The sequence below is a fragment of the Bos indicus genome, chromosome 8 (assembly GCF_029378745.1).
Source record: "Bos indicus isolate NIAB-ARS_2022 breed Sahiwal x Tharparkar chromosome 8, NIAB-ARS_B.indTharparkar_mat_pri_1.0, whole genome shotgun sequence".
Taxonomy (NCBI): Eukaryota; Metazoa; Chordata; class Mammalia; order Artiodactyla; family Bovidae; genus Bos; species Bos indicus.
In genome coordinates, this window is record NC_091767.1 from 40,055,186 (window position 1) to 40,068,740 (window position 13,555).

A 13,555-nucleotide genomic window follows, 5' to 3' on the forward strand; every position below is an offset into this window, starting at 1 on the left:
TCCCTTTCTCATCGGAGTAACTGAAGGTGGCAAACATCTGACCATGAGCAACTTTAAGGCCAGTTCATCATAAAGTGCCTTTTTGGTGTTGTTTGAAAAATAAGCTGTTGCTATAGGATTTTAATAAAACTGGCCACATGCCGAGATGGAAAGCATGTGGTCATCAACTACAAAGGGAGCTTCAGCTGAGAGGGCTCATTTTGGGATGAAAATTGTCTTCCTGTTTTTTTTACTACATCAATGATACAGCAGTTTCTTTTATAATTTCCAGTTGTGCACAAGCCAGTCAGCAGAAAAATGAGTTTCCTTTCCTCACTAGCTGAGAGAATATTCTTTTAAAAGGGGGAAAGAAAGATAAAAAAGAAGGAATGAAAGAAAGAAGGAAAAAAACCTATGGCAAAAAGTACATTAAAAAATCCTCCCCCTCCACTGGTTTCAGGGAAGAGAGATTAGTTTGATATACAGTTTGTTTTTCATCAGGCACGTGAGGTTACTGGGGGAAACTGATGAGCACTTTTTAGTGAGTCAATATTGCATAAGTAAATATAGCCTCATTCACTGACCATTTATCTCTTGTTTATTTCTGCTTACAAGCTAGAAAAAATATCAGTTGATCATTGGAATTTCACTTAGATTTTCTCATTAAACTGTTCACACATTTTATTTCTTTTGGATAGGGAGAAGAGAGATTACATTCCAAACCTGCAAAAGCAAAAGAAAAAGTTCAAAGATTGCAAGGTCTTTCTCTTCATCATTGGGGAAGAAGCTTCAAATTAGGCTGTAGATTTTCTACTGATGTGCAGCTAAATTCAGGGTTTTAAAATGTAATAAAATCATTGTGTTATAACAAGGTCAGGAAATACGGTTAGGAACTTTCAGTAACATTTGATGCCAAGCCTTCCCAGTTATATTTGCAAAGTTGGAGCAAGGTCAAATCAGGACTGCTTATAGAATAACTGAGGTAGGAATGTGAGGATCTGGAAGCTTGGGCTTTTACCCAGGATTTATCTTGGCCACATGGGTGAATTACCCAGGATGGAACAGTTAGTTCATATACCACAGCTTTGTAAATCGAAATCTCTGTGCATGTAGAATCTTGCAGACACTCGGGATAGAAGGGGAAGAGACCAACCATCAAGTAATTTTTTTTTTTAAACAAGAACTGTTGTCTTAGATTGTGTTCCCTAGGAAAGGGGACCTTACCTTTAAGGGAGTGAAGAAAACAGGATTGGGCAGAAATAGAAATTGAACTGCCCCAGAGTTGTAAGAAAGATTTCAGCCAGTCCTTGGACTCATCAGAGGAATCCCTTCTTTAGGCTAGAGGGCCAGACCTTGGTACTCCCCTACATTCACCAGTCATTACATAAAAACTGCCCACAGGGAGGGCTGTAACCTTGAGTGAGCACACTCCCTTCTGCAGACAGCAGTTCCCCAAGAGGGGCAGCTAGGAGCCCTTAGCGGGCAACCATCGCCAGCAACAACACTCTCAGGAATGCGGTTTCTTTTTTCTTTTCATTTATAAAACAGAGCCAATACTATCAACTTGATGGGATTAATATAAAGAGTAAATGAGCTAACCCTTCTAAAAGACCAAAGCTGGCATGGTAAATGCCAAGAGCTTAATGCATATTAGCAGTTATTATTTAAATAGCAGCAATTTAATATTGCTAATACTATTTGTAAAAGCATTATTAGCCATCAACCTCATCTGTCTGAGCTAGTGAGTATGTATTTTCTGGGTGCAAGATGCCAGTTGACTTTGGGAGAGTGACCATGTCTCTGAGATGAATCATGTTTTTCTTATAACAACCACATGTAATCAGTCATGTGCTGTTCTGTTGTACGCCTTCACTCTTGGAAGACATGTTCTGACACAGACAGAGCCTTTTTATGTAAAACAGCGTAAAAGCCATAGGTGAGTTGGATGCTTAGATGATGCCTCCAGTGTTTCTAAGCCTGCTGCCTCCTTGGGAGAAAATAGCACCATCTCCACGATGCAAGTGCCCTTGTTGAATAAGGATAGCAGAAGGAAATGATGACTTTTTTTGGGAGAGGAAGAATATCATGCTGTTGTTCAGTCGCTCAGTCATATCTGACTCTTTTCAACCCCATGGATTGCAGCATGCCAGGCTTCCCTGTCCTTCACTATCTCCCGGAGTTTGCTCAAACTCATGTCCACTGAGTCTATGGTTCCATCCAACCATCTCATCCTCTGTCGCCCCCTTATCTTCCTGCCCTTAATCTTGTTGTTTAAGTTTTTGCAAATTCTTGTATTCTATTAAAATTCTATCTATCTGACATTTGTCTCAGCATGAAAAAAAGTAAGAATATAAATACTGGTGCTCGCTTTTATGTAACATGAGGATTAATTATTTTTTCAAGGTAATTACTGATTGAAGTGGAGACCAGGGAAGCCTATATTTCTCAGTTCAATAATTATATTTTTAATTATAAATATTTTTATTTATTTATTTGAAATTGTTTTTTTTCCTCAGTTCAGTAATACCTGATGTTAACTTCAGTATAAATCAATGTCTGCTTATTATAATCCCAAGAGCCATTGCAGGCAGCTCTACCTTTTAAAATAAATTTTAGTTCTAAAATTAAATTAAAATCTGGGTCTTGGCATCTCATAAGTACTGTGTACTCCCAAGTTATTTCTATGAAATGTTAAATAAAACATTTATTGGATATGTTACCTTGTCACCAGGCAGGAGCTATTATTCCTCTGTAGACGGAAGGGAATCATTATAAGATAATGAAAGGTGAGAAGTAGTTACTCAAAGGAGCCAGCCAGAAAGATTGTATGGCTCAGTCTCATTATAGTAGAAATAACAATCAGAAATTTGTCCTGATCTTTGCCATGAAGGAATATAAGCAGCTGTTTCTGACTGCCTGAGGCTAGTGATTCCAATAGCAGTTCAGGTGAATCTACAAGGTTAAAACAGAAGAGGGAACAAAAAAGATCTGATGAGCCGCAAGCCAGTTCCAGCCACACTAGTAATGGAGTAAGAGGTTGTGAAGAAGTAGGTACATGAGGAGGTTCACCTGTATGTGTCCATGGGTGTGCACAGCTGTGGGCTTTCTTGGACATTTGGGGTTTGATATGTCCTGGAACGACTGTAACAACTGACTTGGTTGGAAGGGGCCACTTTCAATCCCCAGAGAGTGGTAACTTAAGATGATAACTCAGATGAGGCATTTGACATCTCTGGTGAGTACAGCCTCTGTCTCTATAAGCTGGCATAGTCTTACCAGATGAAAATGTCGAGAATGGTACTAGTGACAAGTTTTAAGGATTTAGGGACCCAGCCATTTTCTAAACTACAGCCAGCCTGGGATTTGGGGATCTGGTTGTCTCCTGAACTGCAGCCAGCCTAGAAAGTTTTAGAGTGGAGGAGTGCAGGCAGCAGCAGCAGAGGGAACCCCCAGTGAATTCTCTAAGATGACTGGTTGTTAGTAGGATTTTTATGTTACAGGAACATTTTTTACACTCATCTAATCTGCTCTGAATAGAGACTTCACTGTATAGTGTTGTCTATGTGAATGTCAGACAGACCGTAACCCAAACACATATGTTAAAACACATGTGCACATATACATACTTGTGTGCCTGTCCCTCTGGGAGCATTTGTAGCAATTCTAACTGTATGAAGTATGTCAGGGCCACATGAATGTGGTGCACAGACTGCCAAATTTCTGATCTATGGGCTTCCCAGGTGGTGCTAATGGTAAAGAACCTGCCTGCCAATGCAGGAGACATGAGACCCCAGTGTGATCCCTGGGTCAGGAAGATCCCCTGGAGAAGGACATGGCAACCCACCCCGGTATTCTTGCCTGAGAATCCCCATGGACGGAGGAGCCTGGCAGCTACAGTCCATAGGGTCACAAAGACTGGGACCTGACTAAAGTGACTAAACATGCAAGGACAATGAAGGCAAAGGCTTTTGTCTCTTTTGGTCAGTGATATATCCCCAGTACCCAGGAGAGTGCCAGCATAGATGTAGTATCTCACCATCTGTAACAGCAGCACCAACAATACTACCAGAACAATTACATTAGCAAACTTAGAGAGTTTCCCTGGATGAGGAGCACTTCAACTTAGGAAGAAGAGTACTTAGCATGTTGCTTGGTCTGTGTTCCTGAATTATTTAATGAGTGGGTGAACTTTTGTATTAGTCTAGTTTTATTTTTTTAATTATGAAAGTAATATCTAGCCATGGTAAAACACACACACACATACATATGCACATTAAAAGAAGAGTATATAATGCAAAGTAGAATTCCTCATCACTCTGGCCACCAGTCTCACTTCCCAGCAACAACTAGCGTTTTAAGTTTGTATGTGTTAGGGAGAACATACTCTACATTGCCCTGTCCTGCCCTTGCCTTTCTTGTGTTGAATGTCTTTCCTTATCAGATCATATAGATTTACCTCATTTTTTTTTTTTCAACACAGACATAAAATATCCATAGTATTGTATCATGTAGATGTAATTAACATAACATTTAATTGGCCTCCAGTAGTTGAAATCTGCTTCATTCTGAGTCATTTGACATTTCAAACAACCTAACAGTGAATATCTTTGTCATGCCACAGTGGCACCAGCAACAAAACCTCAGTGGGAATGGTGCCTTCTGACCCACCACTGTGCAGTGCAGTTGCCCTGATTCTTGCACTTTAGTTTTTGCACACATGTCCAAGTATTTCTGTAGGATAGATTTCTAGAAGGACAATTGCTGGCTCAAAGGCTGTGCTCAATGTGAATTTTCATAGCTAATCTCCAAAATGTTGAATGATGTTAATATGAATCAACTGATTAGTCATTTGTTGGAGTCTATATTAGCCAGAGAAATAGAATATCTATATCCTACTGGTTCTCTCTTTATACACACACACACACAACATGCATATATATACATACATACATATATATATATATATACACATGCACACACAAACATATATACATAGATCTGTATGATCTGATATATATATATATATATATATATATACATATATATGTTTGTGTGTGTGTATATACAAAGGGATTTAAAAAAATTCTTTATTGAATTTTTACACTATCATTTCTGTTTTACTTTCTGGTTTTTTGGTTGCAAGGCATGTGGGATCTTAGTTCCCTGACCAGGGATTAAACTCACACCCCCTGCATTGGAAGGTGAAGTCTTAACCATTGGTTCACCAGGGAAGTCCCTATAGAGAGATTTTTTATAAGGATTTGGCCCATATGATTATGGAGGGTGAAAAACCCCAAGATTTGCAGTTGGCAAAGTAGAGACCCATGAACTAATGCCTTAATAAGCTCCAGTCCAAGTCTGAATCTGAAGGCAGGAGATGGATGTCCCAACTAGAAGAGAGACAGGCAGAGAAAGCAGATTCCTTCCTTCCTTACCTTTTGCTCTGTTGAGGCCTTCAGCAGACTGGGTGAGGCCCACCCACACTGAGGAGAGCACTCTGCTTTACCCAGTCTGCCAATTCAGATGTTAACCTCTTCCAGAAAAGCCCTCACAGACACACCCAAAATAATGTTTAATCAAACATCCGAGCACCTTGTGGCCCAGTCAAGTGACAGATAAAATTAACCATTGCAGTGTCATTCACCAAAGATTTAAAATATGAAACAAATGCTACTCACTTTTAAAAATGCAACTTGAGACTAATAAATGTAACTTTTATTTCTATCTTGTTTGCATGAGTAAACACACTAATGGATTGTATGTGTTAAATTTTGCTTTCAGATTCTTAGTCTTTGGACGCTGTTAATATTTAGAGCTAGTGAATAAATTCCACCTTTTAAAACACTTATTAATGTATTATGATAATGCCAACCCTAGCTCCTGGCATAATGCCCTCCCATGAAAGTCTAATTTAACCTTCCTTTTGCATATGTAATCTTGCAAACATCAGTGGGCATTTTACATCCAAAGGGCTTTGGGTTCAAACCTTTAGAAATTTCCTCACTGATGTTTCTCAGCTTTTAGTTCATCAGCAAAATTCCAAATTCACTCTTGGTGATTTTTATAGCTATAATAGTCATTCAATTTCATTTATAAATGAAACAAGTGGCCTTTGATCACATACTCTTTGCAAAGCCTGATGCTCTCTGTTGAATGTTTTTGTTCCCTTTATATTTTTAAAAGCAGTAGCTGCACTAGAGACAGCTTGACCTTACCGTGAGAAATAGCATTTTATCATGAAACTTGGCAGAGCCTTCAATTTCCTCCCGTTTAATATCTGTCAGTCATTCCCTTTGTCCAGGAAACATTCTCTCTGCTCTCCATGTGAAAGTTGTTATCTCTGGTGGCAGATACAACTTCTCTGGGGCCAGATCATCCTCATCCTACAGCTCAATCATGTAGCATTGCTGGATCCCTGTGGAAAACCAATCATGTTCTTTAAAGTGTGGCTGGAAAGTTAATGATGCAAAAGACAGACTCTGGGTCCCCTACACATTCCATTAAGTTCCTTCCCACTTCCCATAAATTGTGTGCCAATCTTTTTGACCCTGCTGATGAACCCAGCTGGCATAAAATAGAGGCTGAAATGAAAGGAAGAGGTCTTATTTTACTATATCAAAGTATTGAACTGGAAGGGACTTTTAGACTTTGTCTAATCACATACCTTCCTTTTAAAGACAAGTAAGCTTTGTCCCAAAATGGGAAACTGATTTGACCAAGACCACCCAGCTCATTGGTGTCAGGGCTGATGGGGCTGGAAAGCATCTATTTTTATTAACTTATTTAATTGGTACATAATTTGCATACCATAAAATGCACAGAACTTGTCCAGTTGATGCATTTTGATAAATGGATATATCTATGTAATCATAGCTAACACACCCATATCCAATCAAGATATAGAACATTTCATTACCCTGAGAAATTTTCCATATATTCTTTTCTAGTTGGAAAGTAGATTTTTCACTTCTGATCTAATGTTTTTGCCTGTAGTGACCTTTTCACCATTACATAGGTACATTCATCCTTTGGTGGAAAGACCCCAGGGCTGGAAACAGGGATATGGGCTCTCCTTCCAGTTCTTGTTCAATTAACTGTATAATATTAGGCAAGTAGTTTCACCGAGTCAATTTCTCTAGCTATTATAGTATGGGGTATGCATAGGGAGCCAGATTTGAAAGTGAGAAAGCTTGCCTTTGGTTCTTCTACCCTTCTTCTCTGAAATCATTCTTATCACCCTTGGACTGTGAAATGTTGCTAGTTTTAACTCCAGCTTCATTCTGTGCATTGTTTTGATCTAGCTAAGTACCATTAAAAAGTGAGCTGAGTTGTCCATCTTATGTCAAGATATGTTCCTGGAAATGCTTGTGTTTAATAATCACGGTGACATCTACAGTTTATTGGAACCTACGCTGTATATCAGACATGTGTTTAGTGCTCTATATATGTTGCCTACATAGATGCCGCCTTACAGGAGCTGTGTAAGGTTGTTGGGTTTTACATAAGGCCAGTCTGAGGCTCAAGTAGGTTAAGTTACTGGCCCACAGTTGCACAGCTAGCAAGTAGCAGAGTTTGCACTGAGACCCAAATCTGCCCAACTCCACAGTCAGGACACTTTCCATTCCCTTTCCCTGCCTTAGGGAAATCTTGAAGATGACAGTGACTTCACCCAAAGGAATAACTCTTTGAAGGTAAAATTTGAGGTAGCGTATCTTTCTGGAGGGAGAAAGACATCTGACCAGGGAGCTCATGGACAACTTATGTATCACCCCAGTGCTGTCGCTGTGATGGTCCCAGGACCATAGTGAGAAAGACCTGAGAAAGCCCTGTGAACTGCACACTGCTTTGCATGAGTTCTACTATGTTTCACTGGGTTTGGGCAATTTTATGCTCTGGGGTTTGGACTCTGTAAGATGGAGCAAATGGATTTTGGAGGTAAGGTGTTATTACAGCCAATATTGCCTTTAAAAATTGAGATTCAGGCCAGAGTATATAACTCTGTTAATTACAGGAAAAGGGAAGGGAATCATCATGCAGTCACCGAAGGAAGTAACTGGCTGAGGACCTTATGCCTGCTAAAGAGGTTCTCTGTCCTCTTTCCCACAACAGAAAGAGAGGTGTCCTGATTTAAGGGTGTGAACTGAATTTTAATCATGCATGCACACAAAAATGCTTAGGAAGTTTTGCCTGAGAGAATACTGAGAGTTTCAGTTGGGGTATCTAATTTCATTCATATACCTTTGCTTCTAGTTGTCTGGGTTGCAAATTTAGCATAGTATTCTTTTTAAAAAGCCCTCTTGGCTATTGCGTTTTTCTGAAGTAGTACAGAGGAGACTTTGAAAAATAAAAGCAACTCAACAGATACAGGGACCAAATGAAGTATAGCACACATAATTCAGAACATACTATCCCATTGCAAAGGACATGCAGGCCCCAGGAGAAACAACTGAGAACAATTCTGCCATGTGGTTTATGGGAGGAATCTAGGTCTGTCTTAAGAGCATTCCGGGCTCTATCCTACTACTGATTAAAACCTCCTTTTGGGTAACTTCTTGACCTTGGACTTGCTGAAAGACGCTCTTAGGCAATGAATCAGAGTGCAGTCCTTAGTTTTGTTGGTAATGCACAGATATACATGCCACCCTTTGGCTAGTACCCAGAGGCAGCTCTAGAAATGCCTTAGTCATTTTTGAGCTGAGCTGAGTCTGGAGACAAACTTTGGCCTTTGAACTTTGGAAATGCTGAGGCTCAGTAAACTTGATTAGTTTTTGTGTTAATGAACTTCCACAGCTCCTTCTTATCTTTTAAAGAAAGCTACCTGAGGTTAGAGCCCTGAGACTTCACAAGAGCAGATGATAAAGCATGCAGTTGCATTCACAACAGAACAGTGGAGGCTTTGAGGGGTTGTTTGACTGTAGAAGTTCATACCCAGCTTCGGGGTACAGAAATTTGATCATCTTTGCCTCAACAGTTTTAGCCTTTAATGGCACAAGGATATCAAGATAGGACAGATCTCAGAGTATGAAAGAAAAAGAGGATCAAGTTTGTTTGTTTACTGAGGGATAAATGATGGAACCAAATCTTGAGAGGTAGCCACCAAACACCAGGCTGACATAACTTTCCAAAGAGATAACTTGCCTCCTGACCAAATAAATAAGCCAACAAGCCACTAAGGACTAGAGCTCTGAAGAAAGACCCCAGTGCTCCTGGGTCTAAAGAGTAGTCATTTACATCTGCTAAATGTGTAAGCAATAGGACTTGTTTTGTGCAAAGGGATATGTTTTTCTTTTCCAGTTCACAAAATCTGTCAGTGCTTCACCAAAGAACATTCATGTTTGACTAATGTCTGAGAATATTCATTTATGACCAATTCATTCTTTTGACCACTCCATCAAAGTGTTTCCTGGAGTCTATAGCACAGAGGTACAAGGACAAGCGGAACTGCCCAATACCACACCTAGCCTTTCAGGCTTGTCTTGGTCCTGATTATCTCTATGCCCTTGAAAGCCTGTGGGTGGCCAAGTGGAAGAAATCTCTCTACAAAGAGATAGCCTAACCCAAGACAGGGTTCATTTAATGACCATCTATAAAGGCATGGCTATTTGGTTACCATTCTGTGCTCTCTGATACTGGAGATCAGGAAAGTCTCTTGCTTTTACCCAGAAGATGCCCTACTGTGCCTCAGCCATCTGTGTTATCATGCCCTCACTGGCCAAAAAGATACAAGCTGAACTGTGAGCTACTTTAAGATTGGAGATCAATGATTGAAGCCTTGAATAAAAAGTCTAACGTAATTTTAGTAGTTATGGGCCAACCTCAGGTTTTCCCCTGTTCCTGAGCCATATGCCTTCATGACCTTGAGGAAATCAGCCATCCAAAAGAGGGCATTACTGGGTGTTGCCTGAACCTTACTGATATTAGCAAGGCTCAAGACAATGGCTGCATTTTTGTTTAAAGGAGGAATACAGTGAACCCAAACAAGCTTCTTCTATAATATCAAAAATCCCCCTTCCCACACCAGTTGTGAATCTAACTTTACGAACAATGGTAGTTCAAGTTTATACTGAACATTTTGTGAAAAGGCGGGTATAAACCCTCTAGGGATTAAACTAAATCTCCTTAGATCGAAGACACAAGTAGAGGCACAAGTTTCATTTTTCTCTCCAGATTCAGAATCCAGAAATTTTTTTAAAAAACAAAAAAACTGTGCATTCGTTTTCTCTGAAAATGACTTCTTTGTGCTCTAGATTTCTAGCTCAGAGATAAAATTGGATTCTTTAAAGAGGCTCAGAAACTAATTTTAAAAACCTAAGGCTCATCAATAAAGGACAGAGAGTATTTTGGATACTATTTTATGATCCTAGTTCTAGAGACCATCGTATCATGTTCAAAATAAAATCTTTCATCGTTGCTTAATATCCATTATTGCTGCTGCTGCTATGTCGCTTCAGTCATGTCCGACTCTGTGCGACCCCATAGACGGCAGCCCACTAGGCTCCCCCGTCCCTGGGATTCTCCAGGCAAGAACACTGGAGTGGGTTGCCATTTCCTTCTCCAGTGTATGAAAGTGAAAAGTGGAAGTGAAGTCGCTCAGTCATGTCCACCTCCTAGCGACCCCATGGACTGCAGCCTACCAGGTTCCTCCATCCATGGGATTTTCCAGGCAAGAGTACTGTAGTGGGTTGCCATTGCCTTCTCCATCCATTATTAGGCAATACAAATTAAAACTTTTTGTTCTTCTTGCCCATGAAAACTGTACTAATTCTGGTAAGTTAAATGGAAAGTTTCTTTTCAGTATAAAATCTGAATAAAAAATTCTTAGAGAAAGGTATTTTTGTGTTTTAAAGTATATTTTTGAATATTTTGCAATAAGCTTAAGCACTCAACAGTATTATCTGAGATAAGATTTTTCCTCACCCCTCCCATCTTGATTTATATTTTACTTAATCGTTTTTAGTTTTGGAAATATAGAGCAGTATGAAAAATAATAAACTATTACCCAGTACTCACTAACATTTTATTATATTTGCTTTTAGTATTTTTTAATTAAAAAATAAGACATTTTAGGTCAAATCGAAGTCCTCTGTATTCACCATTTTCTGTCTTACCCCATTCCCAGGGTAACTTGCTAATATGAATTTAAGAGAATTCATAATTTAAGAATACACACATCTTGTATTCTTAAAATATTTCTAATATTTTTTATGTGCATACTTATCAGAGGACAGTATGTCCTGAGGAACATGTATGTTTTAAATGTATAAGAGGGACAGTTTATCCTACTTTTTTTTTTGGTATATATCATCTTACAAGTTGCTTTTCTCGTTCAATATTGATTTCACTATGAATGTCTTGATTAGTGGGCTTTCCAGGTGGTGATAGTGGTAAAGAACCCGCCTGCCAATGCAGGAGATATAAGAGACAAGTTCGATCCCTGGGTCAGGAAGATTCCCTGGAGGAGAGCACGGCAACCCATCCCAGTATTTTTGCCTGGAGAATCCCATGCACAGAGGAGCCTGGTGGGCTACAGTCATAGGGCCGAAAGAGTCGGACATGCCTGAAGTGACTTAGCACACACACATCTTGATTAGTGGATGAGCCTTATTTGTTTATATTATTTATGGCATATGACATATTTGGAATTACTTATACCATTTTAGTTTTTTTGTTCTTGCTTTTCCCATTTTGCTTGCTTTTCCCCTCTTCTATTAGATGGTTACATTTTTTTATTTTCCAATTTTTTTTACTAGTTTGAAAGTTACACATTCTATTCCTTGTCCTCTAGTTAGGTAGCTTTAAAATTTTGTTATACGTAGCTCACATTATTTTTAAAAAAATACTAAAATTAATTTATACTCTTCTTCTAAACAAGGAATTTAGCACAGTTTTTACTAAAAACAATCCTCTTGGGTCTCCCATAGTAATTATTGTTTAGAGTTATAGTTCTACCTTGTTTTTAAATACAAAAGAGTGTTTATTATTGTTAGCATATTTTTACATATAAAGTTGATTTGTTTTCTTTCCTCACCATTGCTCTTCAATTCCATCTTTCATTTGGGCTTCCTATTCTTTCTTGCTGAAGTCTCTCAGTAGTTCTTTTGGTGAGGATCAAGTAACTCTTTTGGACTTTGGGTATATAAAAACTGTTTTTATATTACTTTCATTCTTGAGTTATCATTTATCTGTGAATTTTATTGTGTCAGTTTTTCTTCTTAAAGATATAATTCATCCTCTCTTCTGGCATCTGTTGCTTCCTAAGAGAAGTTTGCAGTCTAATTGAATGATTTTTAATTTTGAGATAATCTGCCTTTTCTGTTTGATTTTCAAATTTTCTTTTAATATTCTATAGTTACATACAGAGTGTCAATATTTGGAATTGTTTTTATCCTGCTCATGACTCTGTGTGGTTTTTATTTATTTTTAATCTTAAGTATTTTTCTGGTTCTAAAATCTCCTCTATTTTCTCTTTAAATATTGCTTCTTTCCTGTTTCTCTATTCCATTTGTCAACGTTAAAAAAATTCACAATGTGAGAGTTGCGAGTTAAGTTTTATTTGGGGCAAAAGGCAGACTGCAGCCCTGGAGACAGCACCCCAGGTAGCTCTGAGAAACTTCTCTAAAAGTCATGGGGGAAAGGTCAGTAGATGTATGATTTTGGTAAAGAGGGAATACATGCAATCAAGCACCTATTTTTGCAGAAGCTTTCTGCCAGTCACGAGAAACAGTTGTCACCATGAAGGATTTTAGTGCTTTTCTAGATATGAGGAGATACAGGAATTGAGCTCACAAAATCAGCTTCTGAAAATATCTAACTATCTGAAGACCTGTCTTGCCAGTTTTTCACTGAGCACAGAGTACCTCATTTCTGCTCTCCACCCTGAACTCCTTTCAGGGAGTGTTGAAAATCAGCAGGTGCAGCAGCACATGATTTGATTCTTGAAGAGGTAGATGGCAAGTGCCAATTTGTAGCCAACACATTCTTTTAGAATTTCTACTAGAATTACACTTTTCCCCTTTTTTCCCTCCATGTCTCTTAGTGTCTTGTTCAAATCTTTATTTCTGTAAATTTCTCTGTTCTATATTTGCTGTTATTTTTTCAGCTCTCAGTTCACTAATTCTTTTCTCAGTTGTTTCTTTTTTTATTTAAATGAGCATTTTTTTTTATTTCTACTAAGTTCTTTTCTAAATCCAGTAGTTCTTGTTTCATAATCTTATTTTTAGATTAGAGATTTGTATTTTTCCTTTTTGTAACAAGGATACTATTTTAAAAACATTTTCAGATATTTTATTTTCCTGTCCTGAAAATCTTATCATCCACATTGCAATGACTGACAGGAAAGGGGAAATGCCCACTATATTTTCTGTTGTTGTTCTTTTTTTTTTTTTAATTATTTATTTAAAAAAGACATTAATCAGTTTTCATCACCAAGTTAGATTTTGTTTGAATCCACAACAGGGTAATAAGCTTGAAATCCAGACTCCTTTAAACGTAGAGAAGTTATTCTAACCAGCCTTGAGGTCTAAGCAAGAAGCCAGAATCAGTAGGGAAAGTGAAAGTCTAAAACCCACCACTTTAA

At 38.4% G+C, this 13,555-nt stretch overlaps 1 protein-coding gene across 2 annotated transcripts in view; it reads left to right on the forward strand.

Moving 5' to 3' along the window:
* GLIS3 (GLIS family zinc finger 3) overlaps positions 1-13,555 on the forward strand; it is a 695,814-nt gene that overhangs the window by 112,405 nt on the left and 569,854 nt on the right. The window lies entirely within an intron of this gene.